The following is a 22,913-nucleotide window of genomic DNA, read 5'->3' as shown; positions in this document are numbered from 1 at the left end:
TACAATACCTGTAATAACCAATGTTAATGGAAAATAGGTCAACTTGTTTTCAATAATGACTGTCATAAATAGGTTCAAGAAAACCAAACAGAGACTAAGTTAGTCTAAACAAAAAGGCCAAGTTGATTTGATTCAAGGACTACGCTGAAATCATGCTTTGTAAAAACAGAGGATGTAGAACCCGAAATTAATGAACCAAAATTGGCAGGTAGGATATTAGGCCTAATTGGTGGACAAAATAATAAAGGGATGGGATATTCCACTGACCACTCCCTTTTTGGGTCCTTAAAGAAACAGACTTTGGGGAGACAATATTTGAAGAACAGTGAGGCTGATGGAATGAGCTTCATCAGCATGGTTTCCACCCCCACCATTTCCTGATAGGGTTGCCAGCCCCCCTGGATTGTGAGTCCCCAAATACCATTTGTGTATCCAAAAATTTACCTTTGCATGCACAAGTGTGTGCAAGTACAAAATTACAGGCCAACCTTTGGAGGCCAGACTGAAGTTTTGAGCCCGTAGAAACAAATGATACTTAAAAAGAGATCATTTTTATTTTTCCAATTCAGTTAAATCGAGAAAGGTCACCTTGATAGAAGCATCTGCTTCTGCTTCAGTGAAATTCTGCTTTTAACTCACTTTTCTTAGCTTTTATGCCTAAGGCGCAAGAAGGAAGGTCAAGTGTCTTGCCCCAAGTGACAGAGTGAGTGAGTGGCTCCCAGACCTTTGTTCTAAACTTACTAGACCTCATGCTCTCCTCAGTCACTTCCCGAAGAAACACAATAGGCTTTGCCATTAGAAAAGTTTTATTGCCTCAAGTCATGCTCTGTTGATATTGTATGTCAGCATTGGTAGGGGTGAGGGAAAGTACCAAAAGGTATGGAAAAGCATGGCATTTGCTCTATTAATGAGCTTGCAGATGCCTCTCTTTTTTTTATTGTTATTGTTATTATTTTATTTTATTTTTCTTTTCTTTCCATATGGTTCAGCAGCAATTTGTACATCTCTTGCTGTCGGCAATCTGACTCTGTGTCAGCACCTTTCTCAGCAGAGCAGATTGCAAAATCCAGTTCTGCTGTAGGGCTTATTTCTTTTCACTGTAACCTCCCGACTCGTTTAATAGACTAAGTATCTGGGACAGAGATCAAAACTTTGTAGCTGGATTCTGTTTTCTGTCCCCTTGGGCAATTAAGTCCTTCCAGCAGTGTTAGTGTGAGACTCCTCTGGTGTTGCCTGCTTGATCCAGGAGGGATCATTTAAAGAAAAAAACTGGTGTGTTGTGTTTCTTATATTCTTGGCAAAATAGTTTAACTTTGTTTTAAGAAATGATCTTAAATCTCCAGATATAGTATTTAATAGTTAGACATTTACTCCTAAATTTTAACTGTGCTGTGTGAAGAATCTAGCTACAGGAGTCCCACTGGTTTTAATGAGGATTTGTGCTGCTAGACCTTTGTGCACATTTTGGGTTCACTCAAATTTGAAAAGGTTTAAATAATAACAAATGAAACAATGGAAAATGTTTTCCAAGGTTTCAAATTAACAGCTAAACTCTGAGAAGCTGTGATGGTGCAGTGCAGTCTTTACAGGACAGCTAGCCATCATCCTTAGAAGGTGGGCTGGTGAGGTCATGATCCCAAGGCTTTCACATAAGATTTTGAATACTTTCAAGTCTGAAATTCCTCAAAAAAATCTCTTATAGTATTTCCATTGTTTTCAAGTCTGCTCCTTAATGCTACAAAAGGTGTGATAATGCATGGGGAAAATGTTACTCATTTTTGTTAAAAAATTGTTAAAAAAAAAGTTTGATAATGATTTGTTTTGAAGTTTTAGATAAAGGTTCAAATGATTAGGACCAGTTTGCCCATCTCTAAACCCCATGTCCAGTATTATTTTAACCTTTTTAACACACCTATGAATATTTCATATACAGCCACCAAAGGTATTTTTCTAATCCTACGCCAAACTCCTCAGAATTACGGGCCCTCCTCTGTGGCCTTTGAATGCTAGAAACACTAGAAAAGGTGCTTAAAGCTCTAAGTTCACCAACTCAGTGAACCTAGAGATAGTAGTACAGCTACCCAAACAGATGTTTTCTGGACTTCTGTATAATAAGGCTAAAGGTATGGCCTGATTCACCAAGCCTGTCAGAAAACAAATGTACTCAATTTCTTTTGATGCTGCATGTTTATCAGATCTGTAGTTTGCAAGATCCTGATATATCAGACCCAAGTGTGTGAGAAGCGCATTAGGCCTCTGCCCCAGAGAGCTTACAATCTAATTTTAGATGTGACACAAGAGGGGATAACTACACATATACAGAGTAGTTGAGGCTCATTCAGTTGCTCAATAGATACGTGCACCTTCTGTTAGTACAATTGCTCTTTCTTTCTATTTTGTTATATAAATATTACTCATTATTTCTTCACTTCTTGCATATACTGTGGAAGAAGCGAATCCTCTAAAGGGATCTGACCTAAATGAGGGGAGGTAGCTCAGTGACCAAGATCTAGGATGTCATTCCTAGCACAGTGTGTGGCCGAGAAAAAGCTGTAGAGTTGTTTCTGGGACAAGAAAAAAAATAACAAGGGTAGGGGCTGATATTGTGGAACAAGGGGGCCCACAAGCAAAGTAGCTGTTCAGGCAATTCAAGGCAAGGCAATACAAGACATTGAAACTTCCTACAGTGGTGAAAGAAGAACCAGTGAATGGATTCAGAGAGTGGTATAACTTGGTCAGATTAACTGGCAAATGGGCAGGGAAAATGGGCATACGGGATACCCAGTTTATTTAGGCACAGTGAAGGATGCCTATTCATCCAGGGAGTGTATATATATGTTTGGCCAATATTAAGCATGGAACTGTTAACTATCTGAGAATTGAGATTGCGGGGGTGAGGGTCAGTGGAGGAGACAGCCAAGGTAATTGCTGTGGCATGTGTCCAGTTCAAGTACAAGTTCTGTAAGGGTCCAGTTCCCTGATAAACTACAATTGGAAGTGCACTTAGGAGAAGTCACCCTCTAAGGAAGCTGGGAAAAGAGAATTAGCACTTCTAACATGTGGCCCTGCAGGAAGACAACCCTCCCACTCCCCCAAACACACACTTTTTTTTTTACCAGCTCTTCCTTAACCCCAACATGAGGAGAGGGCAGCAGAGTCCCAGCAATGGGACGGGACCAGGCTGGGAAGGGAAGGCTGATAGCAGCCCTTCCCAAAAGATGGGAATGATTAAGGAAAGAATGCTGATCTGAACTGGACAATTTATTGTTGGGTATTCCCAAACGGGCTAATAAAGTTGTGGCCTAAGTAAGCCACATTCTTTTTACTATGTCTTTATTCTTGCAGAGACAATCCACTTAAAACCTCAAAATAGGGTTGACATGAGACTTAAGAGGTACACACGCCTTGTTGAGGCTCTTTGCACAGCAGTCATTTGATTTTTTTTCAAACATTGACACCTACATGCACAGTTGACAGATTCTAATACTGCATGACCTAATGACTGTATTTTCATCCACTAAATCCGTTTTGGAAATGATTTTTGCATGTGTAAACTCTGTCACTCTATAGTCTCTATCATCAGTGCATACAGAAGCTTGTACTTCAAAAGAGCATGAGCAGGTTGTTGTACACAGGTTGTACACACTTTTTGAAAAAGTTATCCCTTTAAATGTATTTGACAAGTGGCTAAAATTGGGGCTCTATGTGACAGAGTTCAAGCTGTGCCTCTTCCTGTCTTCGGTAATATTTGAAAATTAAAGTAGTTTGAAGTATGGTTTAGAGGAGGGATCGGCAACCTTTGGCACGTGGCCCTTCAGGGAAATCCACTGGCAGGCCAGGCCGGTTTGTTTACCTGCAGCGTTCGCAAGTTTGACCAATCGCAGCTCCCACTGGCCATGGTTCACTGTTCCAGGCAAATGATGGCTGCGGGAAGCAGCGCAGGCCGAGGGATATGCTGGCTGCCGCATCCCACAGCCCCCATTGGCCTGGAACGGTGAATCGCCGCCAGTGGGAACTGTGATCAACTGAATCTAAGGACGCTGCAGGTAAACAAACCGTCCCGGCCCGCTAGCGGATTTCTCTGATGGGCCGCGTGCCAAAGGTTGCTAATCACTGGTTTAGAGGGTATAATTCCTGTTCCTCATGGCCTCCCTGTGGATTGAGTAGAGAGAAATTACAAGTGTTCTGATCCATTTCACCCTTCCTCTGAGCATCTCACTATACTTCCCCCAAAATCAAAGAGCAGGAGCCAATTGCCTGGCATGGCTGTGGCATGGAAACCTGTCATCCCTAGCTGTAACTCTGGCAGAAATGTGATAGAACACATAAGGTCTCCCCAGACATAAGACATAGTAATAGATGAGCTAAACTAGTGTAACTGAGAATTATTTAAACAAACACAGGATCAAGAAATTTTGTTTTTAAAACTCTGGGCCACTCATCATATTCATGGACTAACAGTGAAGTACTGTGCATATTCTGACTTATACTTCCCAAAGCATGGAGAAAGGATAAAAACAAAATGAGCAGAATATCCCTGTTCCTCTGGAACCATACTTTTCTCAGTTCCAGTATGGATTTGGATTTATATTTCCCGTCAGCCCGAAGATACCCCAGGTACAGGCAATGTCAGATGCCTTGAGGAGTTGTGTTGAATTATTTTAATCCGGAAAACATTTTCCGAACAATGTACTGGCAGCAGTAACCAGAAATGGTCTGCGCAGAATATCTTGATAACCCTGAAAACACGTTAGAAAGGGAGAGCTATGTTTCTTTATTGTTATTACTACAATAAATAATAAATGTGGTAACTAAAATGCAGTATAAACATAGAGGACAACATGAGATGACAGACAGTGAACATCTTGAGTGTTTGGAGATGACATGAGAAATGTCTTTGTATCTGTAAGAATAATTTGTAAATGAGATTGTACCATACAGGATTCTCTCTCACACTCCACTACACCTTCCAATGAGCTAGGAGGTGCCAGGGTGCAGGCCTGAGTTTGGAAGGGCCTATGGAATTTTACTTAAGCAAGAAAAAAAATAACGGGCTCACCCTTTAGGTGTGAGATTTGGCAGCTCAGCTGCATGGAAAATGTAGAACTAGTGTGGTGGGGGGAAACTTGAATGAAATTGGAGTTACTCTGGTGTGCCAATCAATCAGTTAACACCTCTATCATGCTACCCATGTATCCTAGGTGGGATATTCAAATACATGCACTAAATATAAGTATACGGGAAAATATGATGCCCCTTACGCAGTTTCAGGTGATGCCTTGCTTGAATTTGAACTGTTCACTGGTTTCTAACATCCACAGTCTAATTTGTGAACACTGGCAAGGGCAGGAGAAAAAGAGAAACTATTACAAGGTAGCAAATAGAGGCCATAGGCTCAAGGGACAACATTCACACTGTTCTTATCCTGCCCGTAGTTTTCATGGCCAAATTTTAAATGGCAGCAAGAACTACAACAAAAGATTGCCAAAGAGAGAGATTTCATTGTGTATTTATTGTGTAAAATGAAACAAATAGAGATTCAGAAAAAAAGACACAATAAAACAAAAATGTTTATTATATGATTCAACACTAAAAAAAGGACTGAACTTGAGGTGGCACCTGCTGCCTGGGTAGTGAACAATATTCTCCAAACCATGTTTCTCTGCCATTGGTTTCCATATTTAATGTCCTAGTTTTACATGTGAAACGTTTTTATTTGTCAGTCCTGAGATGTAATCTGAGAGTCAAGATGTTTTTTAGCTTCTTGCACATCAGTAATAAAGACCAAAAGTGTCCCCCAGTGTGTTTGCAAAAGTGTAACTGATTGCAACTTTTAAACAATTTAGTTGATATACAAAAGGAATAGAATCCAGCTCATAACCTCTTCATTATATTAGTTCAGCAGTGCTAACAGAAGTGAAAAACATATTTTATCACTAAAGTCAGTAGCTATGGCTTCAAATAGAGTCAGAAAGCAGATTGGCTGAATAAAAATCCCAGTGGAGTTCATGTAAAGACACTTCTATGTAACTATTCTGCTCCTTCTTTCTTTAGCTAGAGAGGCAGCAGAGTGAGGACTGCCCCCATGGTGATCTGCAATTTTTTGGACCATTGGATTGTACTGCTTTGGAATGTTTTCTGTTCATTGCTGTTTGACTGCTTCATGCTTACGAAACCACGAACATGAGAGGTTGTCTATGTTTCTGCAAGTTAACCTAAGAGCTGACGGGCACAAATGCTATTTTTTCCTCATTTATCTTATTCAAATGTGTGTGTTGGGCATCTTTGGATTTATTGCTTGGATAATTTTCAAATTCTTAATCTTACTTTGAGTCTTTAAAATGTTGGAGAGCATGGGTTAATCTTTTTGCCTTTTATGTTCCCATTACACTGGTAGACTAAATATAGAATCAAAATAATTGGCCTCATTCCTATCTACTCTACTTAAAGTTTTGATATATGAAATGTGAGCAAATGCTTGCTTGAAGCTGATTAAACCGCAGACTTTTTTGTATGGAACAGGCCATAGAGTAGAAAAAAGTCAGATACAGTATTATACATGAAATAGTGTGATTCCATTTTCTTTACCACTATAATAACCTCACTGAAAGGATTTACTTTACACACAACAGGACAAATTTAGTCTTGGGGAAAGTAGTATAATAGCTGAAATGTCAGATTTACACCAGCCTATTCTCTCTCTCGCTAACCAGACATAACCAGCTTTTTCACATTACATGGCATCTTCTCATTACTAGCAAGTTAAGACAAAAGGCTTTGTAATTAAAGAGATACATATTTGAAGATGAGCATGTTCAAATGAATCGTCAGGATCCTGGTTGCCTCTATAAGGCCTCTGACCAAGGTTTTCATGTTATTTTTGTGTTTTTCATTTTTACTATAAAGACTCTAATAAAGACTCTAACTTATATAGCAATGTGTGATTTATGTATGCCACACAGAATGAGGACCAAGAAAGATAAAGTCATAAAGTTTAAGGCCAGAATTGGCCTCCAGATCATCTATTCTGACATGTACACAGACCACTAAACACCACCTAGCTATCACCACACAAAGCCAACAACCAGAATTAGACCAAAGTATCACAGCCCTTAAGAGGGATAGAGGTGCACCAATGCTGGAGCTCCTGCAATGGTAAGAAATAGACTAAGCGAGCTATACCCAGAAGATCCTAGAAAGTGACCCCTACCACATGCTGCAAAGGAAAGTGAAAATCCCCAAGGTTTCTTCCCAACCCCACATATAACAATCAGTTAAACCATGAACATGTGAGCAAGGCTACCAAGCAAATTCAAGCAAATCCTTGAATTTTAAAAAAAATATATAATTATAAGGAGAGACTTCCCAATATCACCTGAGCCCTCCCCTATACAGTGTCCCATCTCTAGCTGTGGCCATCTCTGATGCTTCAGAAAAAGGGAGGGAAAAAAAAAGAAAGATAACATGGGAGAGGGTATTCCCTTCCTAATCCCTACACGTGATCAGCTGAAGCCCTGAAGCATGGTATTTTTAGAACATAAAACATGAACTAGAAGGAATCCCAAGGGCTTCTAAGTCCAAATCCCCACCCCTGCAGACAACTCTGTCATACAATCACACTCATAAATTTATCAAGCTCTATCTTAAAATTAATTATATTGCTAGCCCCACAATACCTACTGGGAAGTTGTTCCAGAACCTCCCTCTCTGATCGTTAGAAACCTTCTTCTTCTCCTCCCAGCTTTAATTTACTCATATCCTTTTTATACCCATTTGTTCTGGTGCCAACATTATCCAGTAGTTTAAATGATTCTTCACTCTCTCTGGGTCTACTCACCACCCCCAGATATATTTATAGGGAGCAATCATGGCCTCTTCCAGCCTTCATTTTTCTAGGCCAAACAAATCAAGCTTTTTTTGTCTCCTCTCATAGAACAGGCTCTTCATTCCCCTGATCACCCTCATAGTCATTCTCTGCACCTGTTCCAGTTTGAAAACATCTTACAAGAATATGGGAGGCCTACAAATGAGGTGTTACAAATGATGCCTTGTGCAATTGTATTAATACTTCTCTCTTTCTACTGCAAAAACATGCCTGATGTATCCTAAGATCACATTTGCCTTTTTCACTGACGCATCACATTGGTGACTCACAGTCATCTTGTGATCAACCAGTGTTATTCAAACTTCCAGCAAATCTGAATATATTTAATAAAGTTGCTAGTTCTTTATACCCTTCTGATCTTGTTTTTAAAAGATGCACATATGAAATTTTACATGCCTATGTGCAGATGCTACAACTGTATGTGGAAATCAGATATTTGTTTAAGACAGCAGTCAGTTACATGCTTGCCTAGCCACATGTCTGTGTAAGTGCTTGATTTCCTCATGTCTGTTTGCTACTCTACACTACAACTGGGAGTGTGTTGCCCAGCCTGGATAGACAGACACTCACTCTGCGAGAGCTAGTGGACTAAAGATAGCAGTGTGGACATTTTGGCATGGGCTAGTCATCGGAGTACAAGCCCATCTGACCCGCAGGGTAAATACTTGAATGACTAGCCTGGACCACTGCATCCACACTGTTATTTTTAGTACAATAGTTCCAGAAGAACTAGTATCTGTCTGCCTATCCAGTCTGTGAGGTATACTCCCAGCTGCTGTGTAGACATACTCCAAATATCTAACCTACTGTAACTATTGACCTTCAAGATCCCCTGTTTGCAGAAGAACTCTGAGATTATTAATCCTGTTAAATCAAATCTAGTTTATTTTCCAATAATGTCTTTATAAGTTACTTATAAACATGTTAAAGTACCGAGTCCACAACACAATCCCAATAATCAACCATATTTTTTTTATTCAAGAACAGCTAATTTGTATCAGTATCCCTGCAGAGCAATAAAGATATACATATTAATATGCCAGGGCTGAGTCTGATCCTGTGTAATTAGGACAAAGGAGTTACGTCACTAGCAAATTGACATGAGTGAAATCAGAATCAGGCTCACCCAATCTACTTCCACAAGGTAGGGTACTTCCATAGAGCATCATGAATCTTTGCAATGTACCTCTAATTAGCTATATACTTTGCTTCCAAACTCTCCTGTTCACTGCATGACACTTAATTCCCCTACCTCAGGAAAAGTAATAGAAGACATGGGAACGCTTCAAAGGAAAGCTGAAAAAAGCAACAGGCAATCCTATCTATAATAATAAAATTATACAGCAGTGTGTCTTCAAAGAACGGTGTTATCACATGTTTCTCCTAGTTTACCAGAAACAATAGCATAACATTGAGTGTTATTATTGCTGAGATAATTAACTTATAGAGACAGCTTTTTGGAGTGTACTAACTTTCTAAGTTCAAAGTAGAAGTAACAATTTCCTCTCAGAAATGAATTTCATTTGCTTTCTTTATGATTTGGCCTAGTAAACTCATAAGAAGTCTCTGGACCAAATCATCCTTTCCTAGGAAAAAAGGAAATCTAAAATTCACAAAGTTTAAGGCCATGCAGCTTGTCACATTTTCCCTTGAAGAAAAGAATTTCTTGCAATGTGAAGGGGCAGAAAGTGCCAACTTCAACCCTGCAGAGCCCAATTTCATGGGGGTAATCAAGTTTTTGCTCTACTCTCTTGGCAGCTTCCTTCCTATCCTGACAACATATCTCACGCAGAAACCATGCAGTTAGTGACTTCACTTGCCATGCCTGTGCACCACTCCCCTCCTAGGGAAGTAGAAAACATAGAGCAGAAATTAATGTTGCTGTGAGGGTAAAGAGATGACCTTCATCTCCAGGGCTGCTAATGCCATAACATTTCATGATCCTTAAATTTGAGGCCTTCCTTCAGAATATCTGACTCCTTTCCCCCATCTTGGTTGTGAAGTGGCTTCCCACTTCTTTCTGGCAGCAGTCCTAGTTGTCAGAGCCTCCCAAATGAGTCTTTCTGGGGAAGTTCCTGACAACTACTGCTCTCTCTAAAAAATCAATCTATTCAGAAGGCTCCACAGCACACATACACTATACATGCATCTTCTGTCACCTCCATATTGACTCTGCGAAAGGTAGTCTCCACAACAAACCTTCCAGCCCCTCAGCACAATCCAGGAAGAAGGCTGTCATCTCTCCACAGAAGAAGCATAGCTGACAAACAGTATTGGACCCCCTGCTATCCCTTTTAAGAATGGTGTGCCTCTGAAACTTGCTTAGCACAGATACTCCAGGCTGAACAAACTTGTGCCAGGGCACCCTTGGACACTACAAAATTTGAGATGTCCTAGGAGAACTTTGTTTACTAGTTGTCACTACTCAGTGAGTAATGGTAGGCTAGATTTGCTGCAGAAAGGGGAGAAAGTGGGGTTTAGGTAAAGGCAGCATCAAAGAGAGCTAATTAAACTTCTTCAACAACACAAGCCAGTTATCTGCAGATGTCAACACTAGCCATTTAATTTTCCCTCAGCTGAGCTATGGTGGTGTTTCACATTATTTAGGCCCACATATTGGGACCCAGTCTTCCTATAATTATAGTTTCTCATCTCCTTCATAAACGTTTGCATCTATATTTAAAAACACTTTTTTTTTGTGAGGGCGGAAGAAAGATATAGGCAGTTAACCATTAATCTGTCATCTTGGTTTTATTTCTGACAGCAAAATACTTCTACACAGTTAATTTAATTATTTTCATCTGAGGTTTAAATCTCATTAAAAACCTTATTCAGCAATAGAAAATCCCCAGGAGTGAAAGCACTGGAAGGAAAACTAAAGCTTCCATCCTCAATCAAAAATTCTTTCCACTCTGTCCACTGCGTTTTCTCTTTCTGATCAGAACTTTAACAGCCATCATCAACTGACTTTTGGAGATATAAATTAAATTACCATAAAGAAAAAGAGGTGGGTGCTTGAAAATGAAGCAGGAGATAACGGATGTAATTTAAAACCTCAGCTTCAACTGTCAATTAATTTGTTTTAGCTGTCTGAATTCATGGACTACTTTCTGTGTATCTTCTTTGAAATGTCTTTCACTCCTCTGTCCAACTGGTAGCTGATGAAGGTAAATGTGCAAATGTCTGCTGCTCATTCTCTGCATTAGTGATATCAGAGCAAGCTCTGCGTGGCAATAAAGGAAAGTATTACACACAGTGAATACTATCTGGACCCATTCTACTTCTATACAGGCTTAGATAATACAAGTTACTTTAAATAAAATTTGACCTGGCTGCTCGCCAAGAGGCCATAACAAATACAGGTCCGTATTAAATCTGTATTTTCAGATCAGAGTTTTCATTAAAGCTTTGGAAAGAAAAGAAACCTGAAGTGCAACTTGACTGTAGGAAGTATAGGGGACATTTTTGGAGTACCACAAAAACTCTCCAATTAAGGACTAGATTGTTTCATAAAAGTAGTGTGGAATTAGACACTTTGAATATTTTCTTTATTCACTATTAATTTAGCTATGCCCAATTATCATTTTCTAGCTGTCTTGTTACATTGAAGAGTTTAGTAGAACATAGACTCATAGACTCATAGACTCTAGGACTGGAAGGGACCTCGAGAGGTCATCGAGTCCAGTCCCCTGCCCTCATGGCAGGACCAAATACTGTCTAGACCATCCCTAATAGACATTTATCTAACCTACTCTTAAATATCTCCAGAGATGGAGATTCCACAACTTCCCTAGGCAATATATTCCAGTGTTTAACTACCCTGACAGTTAGGAACTTTTTCCTAATGTCCAATCTAAATCTCCCTTGCTGCAGTTTAAGCCCATTGCTTCTTGTTCTATCATTGGAGGCTAAGGTGAAAAAGTTTTCTCCCTCCTCCTGATGACACCCTTTTAGATACCTGAAAACTGCTATCATGTCCCCTCTCAGTCTTCTCTTTTCCAAACTAAACAAACCCAATTCCTTCAGCCTTCCTTCATAGGTCATGTTCTCAAGACCTTTAATCATTCTTGTTGCTCTTCTCTGGACCCTCTCCAATTTCTCCACATCTTTCTTGAAATGCGGTGCCCAGAACTGGACACAATACTCCAGTTGAGGCCTAACCAGCGCAGAGTAAAGTGGAAGAATGACTTCTCGTGTCTTGTTTACAACACACCTGTTAATGCATCCCAGAATCATGTTTGCTTTTTTTGCAACAGTATCACACTGTTGACTCATATTAAGCTTGTGGTCCACTATGACCCCTAGATCTCTTTCTGCCATACTCCTTCCTAGACAGTCTCTTCCCATTCTGTATGTGTGAAACTGATTGTTCCTTCCTAAGTGGAGCACTTTGCATTTATCTTTATTGAACTTCATCCTGTTTACCTCAGACCATTTCTCCAGTTTGTCCAGATCGTTTTGAATTTTGACCCTGTCCTCCAAAGCAGTTGCAATCCCTCCCAGTTTGGTATCGTCCGCAAACTTAATAAGCGTACTTTCTATGCCAACATCTAAATCGTTGATGAAGATATTGAACAGAACCGGTCCCAAAACAGACCCCTGCGGAACCCCACTTATTATACCTTTCCAGCAGGATTGGGAGCCATTAACAACTACTCTCTGAGTACGGTTATCCAGCCAGTTATGCACCCACCTTATAGTAGCCCCATCTAAATTGTACTTTCCTAGCTTATCTATAAGAATATCATGCGAGACTGTATCAAATGCCTTACTAAAGTCTAGGTATATCACATCCACTGCTTCTCCCTTATCCACAAGGCTCATTATCCTATCAAAGAACGCTATCAGATTAGTTTGAAACGATTTGTTCTTTACAAATCCATGCTGGCTATTCCCTATCACCTTACCACCTTCCAAGTGTTTGCAGATGATTTCTTTGATTACCTGCTCCATTATCTTCCCTGGCACATGAATCATTTGAAAAAGGCCACTTGGGTTATTATAGAAGATACTGAACTCAATTATGTACAATATTGGCACTGTGCCCAAGTTGACAAATGGCCTGAATAATGCCACTCTCTGAGCACAAATTCACATCTTCTTCTGATTAGAAATGTTGTTTGATGCCATGACTTTAGAATGTTAAAAAGTTCAGATTACGGCTGAGATTAACAGGTAATGGAAAAGAAGAGCAAACTGAAAGTTCCAAGGCATTGGGAACACTGAAAATGCAGAGACAATGACCTCCTGTCGTGTGCCAAAGGACAATTTGATATGAACATTCATTCACAAGTCATCTGAGCATCTGTATTCTGGGGGCAGAGGAAGTGCTGCTGAATTCTGTCAGCATCTAGTCGGTAAATACAGTGGAGCACAAACATAAAAAGAAGACCCATCTACATTAATAAATCCCTCTAGAGGAACAAAGAAAGCAGTACTGGATGGAATTTGGCCTGTAAAAACACCTTAGTGGCAGGTGGAGCTGTTTCATAGCACCCTCTATGGGGTAACACGTGGTACTCCAGGCATCCCCTGCCTTAGTCCACTAGTTTTGGCTGCCTGCTTGGAGCATGGTAACCTGTATCAGTATCAGTCTCAGTATCAGACCAGTATCAGTCTCAACAGAGTTGAATAATAATAGTAAAAAATCCTCCGAATTTGTCTGCCCAGATTTTTAAATAAAAATACAAAACCTCAAATGTGAATGCTTAGTTGTTGCACGTGAAGGCAAGACCCTGACCTGGGTTCTGAGCTAGCACTGAGGACCCCTCCCTCTATCCCAGCTCTGCTCCTGAGAAGAAGCAGACAAGCTTTAATTTAATTTAATTTTCTGGTGTTCATCTGATCATTGTCTCCTCCTGGCCCTTCTAGACCTCTGGAGGACTAAGTCTTGTTGGTAGCCTGGGATCAGTAGGTTTTCCTTGAGCAGGGCATATCAGTCCACCAATGCCTCCAGCAAGAGGCAGAGAAGGCCTGATAAGGTGTATTTTAAGTTGTGATGGGGTTTAATACAGGGTTTCTCAAACAGGGGTCACTGCTTGTGTAGGGAAAGCCCCTGGCGGGCCGGGCCAGTCTGTTTACCTGCCCCGTCCGCAGGTCCGGCCGATCGCAGCTCCTACTGGCCCGGAGCAGCGATCCGTGGCCAGTGGGAGCAGTGATCAGCTGGACCTGCGGACAGGGCAGGTAAACACACCAGCCTGGCCCGCCAGGGGCTTTCCCTACACAAGCGGTGATCCCGGTTTGAGAAACCCTGCGTTAATACATTGGGACTATTCCAGGATTGGGTCGATAGGTCTAAAATGATAGGCACATGCAAAAGTGTTCAAGAGATTTAAGGGAGGCATGTGCATCATGTCCCACTTTTTCCATAAAGTTAATTTTTATTTCCAGAGGACAAGTTTGCCCAGAACTCATTTGTCAGCCCTCAGATTAAAGCCCTGACCCCAACCACTGTAGAGTTTAATTTGAGTTTTTTGGAGGGCCTGCATGTGAACAAACATAGGCACACAGGCCAAATGTAATGACCAGGAAACAAAAAGAAAACTCTGGCTACCCTAACCTAATATTCACCAAGAAAGAAAACCATGTTAGCAGCCACTGCGTGATCTGCCATGTGTTTTCATAAGATACCAACATATAGCAGTAGAACAGATCCAACCTTAAGAATTTTACTAATTTACATGTGTTTTTATCATCTAGTGTTAGAACAGGTTGGAAAGGGTAAAAATGCCAAAAGCATAGTAAGCTTGTTGGGACAAGGATGGTATCATAATGTGTTTCTGTACAGTGGCTAGCACAATGGGGCACAAATTTGGCTGGGGGATTCAGGTGCTACTGCAATACAAATAGAATTAGTAATAGTTTGATGTCAGTTAAAGTAGCCAAGGTAAAAGTTATCAAGGTTGTCAATCATAATACTTCCAGCACATAACCTGCATCAGTGGGTGCTACAGAGACATCTCTTCCTATATTATGATCTGGAACTTACGATTTTTTACCCCTTCCTATGTTAGCCAATATCAGAGATGGGATAGTAGAGTAGATAGGCTATTTCATTAGGCAGTTCATAGTTAGATGGATTTCAAGCAAAAATTATAATATCCTCCAGAAGTAAAAGCTTTGTGAGAGAGGATAGAAATGATCATTTTGTTATATCTTAGTACTGATTTTACTGTTTTTATTTGAATATCAGTAAAACCATATGAAATAGAGAAGACCTTGAGCCATAACATTTGGATTCAGATCTGACTCTTCACAAAGTTTGGAACCTTTGCATTTTGGATTTTGGTTTAGGACTATTTAAGCTTACAAAGCATATCTGGACACTCAAGATCCTACATTAGAAGAGTGTCAGGTCAAGCCAGCTTCATCTAATCTAACCTATAGGCCTGACTCTTCAGATGTTACCTAATACAAGCTCCGGTCTGAATCAGGAAAAATTAAAAACAAAAATTGTTCTCTTCAGAAAGAATTGCCACAGTGAAGCTTAGCTGCATTCATTTTATATGAAGAAACTGAGTCGACAAGCAGAGTTATGATGTTTGGTTTATTAATTACTCTGTTTGTTCAACCTCATGGGCCAGGAATTTCAGAGCATTGCCAGAGGTACACATGTCAGCAGTTGACAGCCAATGATTTCTGGCTTCTTGGAGGTCATTTTTCTCATGAGGTTTTTTTTTTTCTGAAAGATTTGATATCCACAGTTGAACAATATCACATTTCATGCTAGCTTGCTACTTCAGCTTCAATGACTAAATTTCTTCCAAATAGTGTGACAGTAAAAGTAAGATAGCTTGTTTACTTTTTGATGTTGGATGGTTATTACATATGCCTTTGGTGCCATAAATTGTTTGTACCTCTGATCACATCACACATCATAAAATGAGTAACGCACAATCCTACTTACAGATGGATTTAAAATAGTTTAGCATTTAGTGCCCTCTCAAAGTAAAAACCTAACATAATTAAACAACTTACTATGTTTTGGTTTTAAAACAAAGTTTTGCAGAGATTTTAATTTTACTAGCTAGCACTGGATTGACTGATACTTCCAAGAAAACCTTTATATACCCACCACACCGTCAGGAATATATATTGTGACAAAGTTCCTCCTCTACTCTGCCCACATATCTACACCAGCGACACCATCACAGGACCTAACCAGATCAGCCACACCATCACCAGTTCATTCACCTGCACGTCCACCAATGTAATATATGCCATCATATGCCAGCAATGCCCCTCTGCTATATACATCGGCCAAACTGGACAGTAGCTACGGAAAAGGATAAACGGACACAAATCAGATATTAGGAATGGCAATATACAAAAACCTGTAGGAGAACACTTCAACCTCCCTGGCCACACTATAGCAGACCTTAAGGTAACCATCCTGCAGCAAAAAAACTTCAGGACCAGACTTCAAAGAGAAACTGCTGAGCTTCAGTTCATCTGCAAATTTGACACCATCAGTTCAGGATTAAACAAAGACTGTGAATGGCTTGCCAATTACAGAACCAGTTTCTCCTCCCTTGGTTTTCACACCTCAACTGCTAGAACAGGGCCTCATCCTCCCTGATTGAACTCCTTGTTATCTCTAGCTTGCCTGCATATATATACCTGCCCCTGGAAATTTCCACTACATGCATCTGATGAAGTGGGTATTCACCCACAAAAGCTCATGCTCCAGAGCGTCTGTTAGTCTACAAGATGCCACAGGACTCCTTGATGCTTTTACAGATCCAGACTAACACGGCTACCCCTCTGATCCTCTACATTGGTGGGTCCTGCACTTATTGGCAGATTTTCTCACCTCAATGATCTTCCCCACAGTCTGGATCAACTCCTCCTGTGTCTGATCAGGAGTTGGAAGGTTTGGGGGAACCTGGGCCTGCCCTCTACTCTGGGTTCCAGCCCAGGACCCTGTGGATTGCAGCTGTCTATAGTGCCTTTTGTAACAGCTGCATGACAGCTACAACTCCCTGGGCTACTTCCCCATGGCCTCCTCCAAACACCTTCTTTATCCTCACCACAGGACCTTCCTCCTGGTATCTGATAACGCTTGTACTCCTTAGTCCTCCAGCAGCACATCCTCTCATTCTCAGCTCCTTGTGCCTCTTGCTCCCAGCTCCTCACACACACTTCCTCTCCTCTGGTTCCTCCTCACCTGACTGGAGTGAGCTCCTCTTTAAACCCAGGTGCCCTGATTAGCCTGCCTTGATTGGCTGCAGGTGTTCTAATCTGCCTGTCTGCCTTAATTGGTTCTAGCAGGTTCCTGATTACTCTAGTGCAGCCCCTGCTCTGGTCACTCAGGGAACAGAAAACTACTCATCCAGTGACCAGTATATTTGTCCTCTACCAGACTTCTGTAACCCACTGGTTTGGATCTGTCACATATCCCTCCCCCCTGCTCAACACCAAGGGGTTGGGCATCTTGGGATGCCAGACAGTGCACTCGTAACAAGCCATCAGCATTGCCGTGATGGCTCCCTGCTCTGTATTGCACACGGAACTGGAAAGGTTGTAGGGATAAGAACCACCTGGTCACCCTTGTGTTCTTCTCTTTGATCCGCTGAATCCATTGAAGAGGGGCATGGTCGGTCACTAGGACAAATCTGCACCAGAGCAAGTAGTAGTGCAATGCTTCCATGGCCCATTTTATGGCGAGGCACTCTCTCTCCACCACTGCATATTTTTGTACCCTCGGAAGGAGTTTCCTACTGAGGTAGAGAACTGGGTGTTCCTCGTCCCCGACCATCTGTGATAGAATGGCCCCTAACCCTACTTCCATCTGTCTGCAGGATAAATTCCTTGGTGGAATCAGGGGCTATCAGTACGGGGTAACTGCAGAAGGCAGTCCTTAGGTCTGTGAATGCTTCCTCTGCTCTGTCAGACCATCTTACCAGATCAGGTCCACGGGCTTTTGCTAGGTCTGTCAGGGGGCTTGCCCTTGTGGCAAAGTGGGGGATAAATCGTCGATAATACCCCACTACACCTAGGAATGCCCAGACTTGTTTCTTGAGACATGGTAGGGGCCAATTTTGGATGGCTTCCAATTTGTTCACTTGGAGTTTTACCAGACCTTTCCCCACAATGTAGCCAAGTTATTTGGCCTCCGTAAACCCCACAGCGCACTTGGCAGGGTTTGCTGTAAGGCCAGCTCGCCTGAAGGTATCAAGGACTGCCTCTACCTTCTCTAGGTGGGTTTCCCAGTCTGGGGTATGAATGACCACATCGTCCAAGTAGGCAGCAGCATAATTGATATGTGGGCGTAATAGTTTGCCCATGAGGCGCTGGAAAGTAGCCGAGGCCTCATGTAGTCCAAAAGGAAGGACAGTATATTGGAAAAGACCCTCTGGTGTAGAAAATGCAGTCTTTTCCTTTGCGTCTTCCACAAGGGGAACCTGCCAGTACCCCTTTGTCAAGTCTAGGGTAGTAGGGTGTCCTAATCCTTCCCATCCCGATTTACCACCTTCTGTATCATAGACTTGAGGGTTCGGTTAAACCTTTCTACCAACCCATCAGTCTGTGGATGGTAGATTAATGTTCTCAGGGTATGTATATGAAGCAGCATACAGAGGTCCTTCATTAGCTTTGACATAAATGGGGTTCCTTGGTCTGTTAATATCTCCTTTGGTAGCCCCACTCGGGCAAAGATCCCCACCAGCTCTTTGGCTATCGTTTTAGAGGCTGTGTTCCTCAGGGGGGCGGCTTCTGGGTAGCGAATAGCATAGTCCAAAACAACAAGTATATATTGGTGGCCCCGAGCCGTCTTCTCCAGCGGTCCCACTAGGTCCATGGCTATTTGCTCAAAGGGGACCTCTATGATGGGAAAGGGTACTAAAGGTGCCCTCAGGTGGGGACAAGGACTGTGCAGCTGACACTCCGGGCAGGATGCACAGTATCTTCGCACTTCTTCATGTACTCCGCGCCAGAAGAACTTTCATAGGATTCGTGCCAGGGATTTCTCTACCCCCAAATGCCCCCCCAAAAAGATGACTATAAGCAAGACTTAATACAGCGTTCTGGTGTTTTTGAGGGACTAGGATCTGCTGTACCTTCTGCCCCTGTACTGATGCAACCTGGTATAAGAGATTCTTCTTCATTATGAAGTAGGGTCCTGGTCTCTGGGTTTTCCCTTCCACGGGGACCCCATCTATTTCAGACACCTCCTTCTTAATGTTGGCGTACCTTGGGTCTTCAGCCTGGTCTCATCCAAAATTTCCTCTCCTGGGGCTAATCTGCCCAAAAACTAGGGGCCCAGTCTCTGTTGCCTCTACTGGTTCAGAAGCGTTAGGATGAGGGTCAGACTCGGGTGCTTCTCCCTCCTGGGTGGCCTCCTTTTCAGCTGCTCAAGTCTGCCTACCTACGAGAGCGACCTTCTGGCTTTGAGTCAGTGTTCGGGTTCCCAAGGCCCTAGCTGCCCTCTTTTCCCTTTTCGACTTTCTACCCTGTCTGGGAATGGAAAATAAATCTGGGGATATTTCAGAAAAGACTGGGGGTTGACAGTCTACTGTGGATGCCTCACTAACTTCAGGGTTCCCCTCTTTCTCCAATCCTCCTACTGGGAGTAAGTCTCCAAACCCTGGGAAGTCCCTCCCTATGAGCACCGGGTATGGGAGTTTAGGGACTACACTTGCTGCTACCTCAGTAGTGTTCCCCTGAATCTCAATTTTTACTGGGATGGTGGAGTAATAACCAACTGTCCCATGGACACATGTTATCCTCGTACGCTTAGCCTGTAGCAACTGACTACATTTCATGAGCTTCCCCGAGACAAGCGTGATAGCACTCCCCGAATCAACCAGTGCCGTGGTCTCTAACCCATTTAGCTTTACTGGTCTGGTATACATATGTGGTGTTAGTGAGACCCCCACAAGGTCTGCCCAGTTCCCCAGGTTACACTGCATAGGTTCCTCCACATTGGGACACTGTGCAGCTATATGTCCCCACTCCCCACAGGCATAACATCTGTATGGGGCCCTAGGCATTCCCCGGTCTCTTTGTCTGCAGTCTAACATCACGATCCTCTTCTCCCTCCGTGCTTCAACTCTTTGTGGCTTCTGGTGGGCCTTCAGCCCCTCTCTTTTTCCACCTGTGATCTCCTGGTTGCCCAGTCACTCGAGCTCTAGAGCTTAGTGCTGCTAGTTTAACCAGGAGTGCCTCTTCCTTAACTGGTCGGGTCAGCTCCCTCGCTGTCCTTTGCCTCTCTACCAGTGCAACAACCTCATCATAGGTGGAGGGTTCGTTCTGGCTTACCCAGGCACGAAGGTCTGGCAGAAGTCCCCTCATATACTGGTCGATGACCAGAACCTCTAGTATGTCTTCCGGACTCCAGGACTCCATTCGCAACCACTTTCATATGAGATGGATGAGGTCATACAATTGGGACAGGGGGTTTTGTATTCCTGGTACCTCCACTCGTGATACCGCTGGGCCCACACTGCGGTCGATACCCCAGATCTGGCCAGGATCTCTGCTTTCAGCTGGGGATAGTGTGCTGCAGCCTTTCAGGCAGATCATAGTAGGCCTTCTGGGCCTCCCCACACAGGAATGGGGCAAGGATGCCAGACCACTGATCTTGAGGTAGGGCTCTCGTAGGGCTGTCCTCTCAAAGGCGAGAAATTATGCCTCTACATCATCCTCCCTCGTCATTTACTGCAGCCAATGGCTGGCCCATATGATCTGTGTCCCATCATGGCCACGGTTCAGCTCCGTAAGGGTCTTTACCTGGTTTACCAGTTCCCGCAACAAAGCTCGGTCTTGAGAAGCCTGGTCCATCAGCAGGCAATTAGTCTCTTGCTGCAGCCACACTGCCTCCTGTTGGGCAGCTTCCTGGACACGGGTAGCCTCCTGCTGGGCCATCGTAGCTTGTATCAATGCCCATACTAAGTCATCCATTGTGGTGGAAAAAAAAAACCTCAACTTTTTTTTTTTAAATCACCCTCCTTCTGCTGCACTGTGCACACTAAATCCCACTTTTCACAACAATTGTGACAAAGTTCCTCCTCTACCATGGTGGGTCCTGTGCTTATTGGCAGATTTTCTTACCTCAGTGATCTCCCCCACAGTCTGGATCAACTCCTCCTGTGTCTGACCAGGAGTTGGGAGGTTTGGGGGGAACCTGGGCCCACCCTCTACTCCGGGTTCCAGCCCAGGGCCCTGTGGATTGCAGCTGTCTATAGTGCCTCTTGTAAAAGCTGCATGACAGCTACAACTCCCTGGGCTACTTCCCCATGGCCTCCTCCAAACACCTTCTTTATCCTCACCACAGGACCTTCCTCCTGGTGTCTGATAACGCTTGTACTCCTTAGTCCTCCAGCAGCATACACTCTCATTCTCAGTTCCTTGTGCCTCTTGCTCCCAGCTCCTCACACACACTTCCTCTCCTCTGGTTCCTCCTCACCTGACTGGAGTGAGCTCCTTTTTAAACCCAGGTGCCCTGATTAGCCTGCCTTGATTGGCTGCAGGTGTTCTAATCTGCCTGTCTGCCTTAATTGGTTCTAGCAGATTCCTGATTACTCTAGTGCAGCCCCTGCTCTGGTCAGTCAGGGAACAGAAAAGTCCAGTGACCAGTATATTTGTCCTTTACCAGACTCCTGTAACCCACTGGTTTGGATCTGTCACAATGTGCACATTCATTTTGATACAAATAATGTAAAATATTACATAGTAATGTTAACTCTTTCTGTTCTGCATTTCAAATTCTCTGTTGGTTAGGAACTTTTGTTCTTGAAGGAAGTGAATTACCAGTATACGGGCCCTATAGAGGAAAAAGCAGCCTGGACCAAAAAAGGTAGGTTAGTAGAGAGAGAACTGTGCAAGAAGCAGGCAGCTGGCCATGCAGATGTGGAAATAGAAGAGAAATTGGTCTGAACTGAAAATCATGCCAAGATCTGTTTGGTTAACAGTCCCCTAATCATGAGACAGGAAGAGCAATGCCTCTATTTCACTTAACTTGTATAAAAGAAAAATCCTGATGTAATGTTTCCTGAAGCAGAGGCTACTCACCCCACTACAGTATGTATGCACACTGAGCCAGATTCAGCTGTAGCATAAGTGGATGCAACTTCCATTGATTTCAGTGGGAGTCACACTCATTTATATCAAAACTGAACTTTATTATAGGCGTGATCGTCGCTTGGCTAACACACTATGCAGGGAAGTAAAGAGACGTGTAAGGCCCTTTTACCCCCTGGCACACCCCAAGCATCTTGTTTTTTGGGTTACAGCACAAAGAGGAGGGTAGGTTCTTTGGGAGCTTTCACTTTCCCTCCTAGGTTGGGGCAGGGAATGGATAGAGCCTTGACTCTGCTAACTGCATTGCACTGGCCAGCACAACTGATCTGGTACGGAAAGGAAAGTAGTTTGTGTCTCAAAGGGCTGGTGCATCTCTGGTACAAGGGATGAACAAGAGACTGAACTGTGACTCTGAGTCTCAATTTGTTACATTGCTCTTGAGGCAGTATATCTATGTGCTGCCCCTCACTCAGTGCAGACTGCATTTAAAATCTAGCCTATGGAACTTTAGCACTTTAAAATATACTGTCCTTTAAGAAGGGACAGTGTCTGTAGACTTCAAGGTGCTTTAAAAAGGCGGTTAAGCATTATTATCCCCCTTTTACAGCTGGTGCAAATGAGACAAAATGTCTTTAAGTGACTTGCCCAAGGTCATATAGCAAGTCAGATGGAGATCCAGAAATAGAATCTAAGGCTTGTGGCTCCTGCAGTGGAATTCTAGCCTCAGTTCCAGGATTTCACCCCGCGAATACCACACCACTGTAACGTCATCATTACGAAACTGGCTTTTCTGAATGGCTGAGTTAAAAAACAGCTCAGCTTTTACAGCAGCTTAACTAAAGAGTGAGGTGTGGTAATGCACTGAAGCAGAGCCAGCAACAGGCATAAGCAGACTAAGCGATTGCTTAGGGCCCTAAGCAGTTCAAGGGGACCCCCCATTCACTTTTGTTATATTAACCAGTGGGTTAGAACTGCATCTGCACTGAAGTCCATTGTACAATGTATAGAT

The sequence above is a fragment of the Gopherus flavomarginatus genome, chromosome 3 (assembly GCF_025201925.1).
Source record: "Gopherus flavomarginatus isolate rGopFla2 chromosome 3, rGopFla2.mat.asm, whole genome shotgun sequence".
NCBI classification, from domain to species: Eukaryota; Metazoa; Chordata; order Testudines; family Testudinidae; genus Gopherus; species Gopherus flavomarginatus.
Note: the sequence above shows the minus strand (reverse complement) of the source record.